This window comes from Martes martes, assembly GCF_963455335.1.
Source record: "Martes martes genome assembly, chromosome: 11".
NCBI classification, from domain to species: Eukaryota; Metazoa; Chordata; class Mammalia; order Carnivora; family Mustelidae; genus Martes; species Martes martes.
In genome coordinates this window covers 5,596,709-5,601,183 of record NC_137899.1, presented here as the reverse complement: position 1 = coordinate 5,601,183, position 4,475 = coordinate 5,596,709, and positions in this window count along the sequence as shown.

The following is a 4,475-nucleotide window of genomic DNA, read 5'->3' as shown; positions in this document are numbered from 1 at the left end:
GTCATGGTGGTAACTTTCATCTCTCCCAGTGCTCCCTGCACTGCCTCCCCTGAGATCAGCACAGCCCGGGTTAGCTCTCTTTCCTCTGTCCACAGAGCCCAACATAAGCAGACATCATCCCGGGCTATCTTGACCTTCGCCATGGGTTGGTTGAGAGGGACCCACCATTGGTGAAGAGCCCTACTCAACTACTGTATTAATTAATTAGTTTTTTAAAGAAATGTTAATATTGAAGTATAGTTGACATACAGTATTATATTGGCTTCAGGTGTACAACATAGTGATTGGACCGTTCTCTGCATTACCCAATGCTCGTCACAAAGGTACCATCAGTCACCTTCTGTCACCACACAATGCTTTGTGTTGTGATTATGGGGCTTTATCTAGGTTTTAAAATTTTATGTCTTCCTGGTTTTAGGAAGCAAGAAGAATGCCTAAAATCTTTAAAATACAGTTGTTTGATTTTTTTTTTTTTTTTAAATCAGGGCAAGTGTACTCCTTCATCCCCATCACCTGTCTCTCCCATCCTGCACACACATAGCTCCCCTCTGGTGACCATCAGTGTGCTCTCTAGAGTTAAGGGTCTGTTTCTTGGTTTGCTTCTCTCTCTCTCTCTCCCTTTGTCCATTTGTTTTGTTTCTTAAATTCCACATATGAGTGAAATCATATGGTATTTGTCTTTCTCTGACTTATTTTCACTTAGCATTATACTCTATAGCTCTATGCATATCATCACAAATGGGAAGATTTCATTGTTCTTTATGGCTAAGTATTATTGCATTGTGTGTATATATATATACACATATAAACATATATTCTATAAAAATATATACTGCATATATAATAAACACATGTTATACATATACACATATATATTATATATAAATATATATCTATATATCACGCCTTCTTTATCTATTCACCTATAGATAGGCACTTGTACTGTTTCCAAAGTCTGGCCTTTGTAGATAATGCTGCAATAAAATTTGGGGTGTATATATCCCTTCGAATCAAATCCTTATTTAAATTAAATAGTAGTGCACTTGCTGGATTATAGGATATTTCTATGTTTAACTTTTTCGGGAACCTCCATACTGTTTTCCACAGTGGCTCACCAGTTTGCATTTCCACCAAGAGTGTACCAGGATTCCCCTTTCTCCACATCCTCAGCAGAACGTGTTGTTTCTTGTGTTGTAGATTTTAGCTGTTCTGGAAGGTGTGAGGTGACATCTTATTGTAGTTTTGATTTGCATGTCCCTGATGATGAGTGATGTGGAGCATCTTTTCCTGCGTCTGTTGGCCATCTGGATGTCTCCTATGGAGAAATGTTTGTTCATGCCTTCTGCCCATTTTTAATTGGATTATTTATTTTTTTGAGTGTTAAGTTGTGTAAGTTTTTTATATATTTTGGATACTAACCATTTATCAGTTATATCATTTACAAATACCTTCTCCCATCCCATCAGTTGCCTTTTAGTTTTGTTGACTGTTTCCTTCACTCTGCAGAAGCTTTTTATTTGGGTGTAGTCCCAATGGTTTATTTTTGCTTTTGCTTCCCTTGCCTCAAGAGACATATCTAGAAAAATGTTGCTATGGCCGATGTCAGAGAAACTACTCCCTGTGCTCTCTTCTAGGATTTTTTATGATTTCAGTCTCATATTTTGGTCTTTAATCCACTTTTAGTTTATTTTTTATGTATGGTGTAAGAAACCGATCCAGATTCATTCCTCTGCATGCTGCTGTCCAGGTTTTTCCAACACCATTTGTTGAAAGATACTGTCTTTTCCCCAGTAGATATTCATTCCTCCTTTGCCAAAGATTTTTTGACCATAAAATTATGGGTTTACTTCTGGGTTTTCTGTTCTATTCTATTGATCTGTGTGTCTATTTTATGCCATTGCCATACTGTTTTAATAACCACCACTTTGTCATATAACTTGAAATCCAGAATTGTGATGTCTCCAGTTCTATTTTTCTTTCCCAAGTTTGCTTTGGCTATTTGAGGTGTTCTGTGGATCCATACAAATTTTAGGATTATTTGTTCTAGTTCTGTGAAAAATGCTCTTGGTATTTTGACAGGGATTGCTTTATATCTGTATATTGCTTTGGGTAGTATAGACCTTTAATCAGTATTCTCCAACCCATGATCATAGACTGTCTTTCTATTTCTTTGCATCATCTTGAATTTCTTTCATCAGTGTTTTATCTCTGAAGGAGGTCTTTAACTTCTTTAGTTACCTTTATTCCTAGATATTTTATTGTTTTGGCTCAATTTTAAGTGGGATAATTTTCTTAATTTCACTCCATTTCGGCCCAGAGTTCAAGTTCCATTTAAGCAGGACTGCTTCCCCAGAACCAGGCACAGAGCCCCTCCCTCTGTGTAAGATCTTGGGTTTTTCTGTGTGCTCCCCAGATCCCCAACAGAAGCATCACTTGGAGATTTGCTGGAAATACAAATTCTAGGACCCCACCCCAAACTGACTGAATCAGAATCCCCCAGGCTGGTTTGAACACATCCTCTCAGCAACAATGGTGTCTAAGGCTCAACCTGTGGTTCTTCGCACCTGGAAACGTTCTGTCTTCCTTCAGGGTTCTGTTCAACTATTATCCCAATTTGAGGCTTTCTGGATCTCCACTCCACACAGTGCATCTCTCTTTCCACACTCAAGAAAATTGACCTTTTCTTGGTCGGGACTCCATAACCTTTTAATATCTAATTTACAGCCCTTTTCACAGATTGATAATGTCTGACTTTAGGCATCCCACCCGAAGTACAGAGCACCATGCTCCCAGTGCTGGAGATGAGACATGAAGGACACAGTTGGGCCCCACCTCTGTGATGTTCACCTGCCCATGGGGCCTCAGACATGGGCTCCCACTGAGAGCCAGGAACATTCCAGAGGGTAATTCACTCCTCAAAGCAAGTTACATGGCAGTGATTGTTTGCAAACCCAATTTGCAACCAAAGAATCAGAAGCTGGTAGAGGTCCAACCCCAGGATCAGTCAATAGTAAGTGGTGGAGCCAAGACCTGTTCTATCTGGCCTCCTCCTATAGGATCTTCTAGGACAAGGACTTGATCTCTCTGCAGTATTTCCAATGCTGCCATATTGAGTGTGGCAGGTAACTGTGTTGGCTTATACTTGTCCAGGGAAAGCCTGTGGCCAGATATGATGATGCCGTCATCATATGGAGGGCCCTACGGAGGGCCATAACACAGGTGCCAGCTGGAACAAGCACCTGTGTCAAGAGGATGGAATTACCCTCCACCATAAATCTATAGACAATACACAAAATAGATCATGGCCTTTAAGTCACTAACAATAACTCTTACCATCACTGGTCATCGCCACCTTTAAGTTCTGCCTCTTGGTGTTCCCAACACTCTCCCCATCTCAGTGTTGTCTTTGCACCCATATGCACTGCTCAAATATGCTTGCAGGGGCACACACACTATGGGACACCCTCAGGAGCACAGTCTTCCAGCCCTTCCACAAAGAGCTCACCCCTTCCTTTCAATGGATAATTACTCTTAAAGGTCTTTGTCTTATCTCACCAACAAAAGTTGGCTCTCTGAAACCAGGTCTTCTGTGATCCCCTTTCCTACTCTGTCAGTGCAAGCCAGGGCTTTTGGCTTATCTCAGGTATCATAACCTACATGCAAGCCTCAAGTAGATAATGCATCACTTTGGGGATCCTGTAATGTAACACTTCTGATCATCCATCCATCCATCCATTCATTCAATAGCCTTTGAGTATTTTCTGTATTACAGGCTTATGATAAGATACTTCAGACTTCTCATTGTGTAACATCTCCTATTTGGATGAAATGAAATTAATCAGTGCATTGGATCAAATTGATTTCATTTATTTTTGCTAGAAAATCTTCTTGGATCATATCTTTATTTGGCTACTTCAATAAAGAATAAAAGAAAGAGATTATTTGAGAATGGGTAAAATAAATTTTAAATCCAATCAGTTAGAGTTAACATTTCCAATAAGCATGTGAATTCTGTATGTGTTAGCCAGGGTTAGTGGCCAACGAGGAGTGTCCATATGCAAGCACCCCAAGTCGCCATCTTGTCTCAAGTTCCATAGGGCTGGCTGATGTCGACTTCTCCACCCTTCTGTATACTCGGCTGTTTTTTCCTTTTAATATATCTTACAATGATCTTAGAAAAACCCTTCTGAATTTACTTAATATCTAATCTTAATCTAGTAAGTGTTCTGCCCCTGGGATAGTATAAGAGCCCTCTGAAGACCAGTTAAGGCTTTGCTGCCTATATTCCCAACTTTCCCTTCTGTTACCTGTTCTGATACCTGAGGTCACATTCATCCCTAGGCTCTTTTGCACATCTTTGTCCAGTGTCTCCCCATCACCTTGTTTGTGGAGCGTCGGACAGTGGCAAAGAGTGAGGATCTTGGGGCTGATGGGCCACTCATAATTCATTCCACTGTTGAATGCCTGGCTGGATT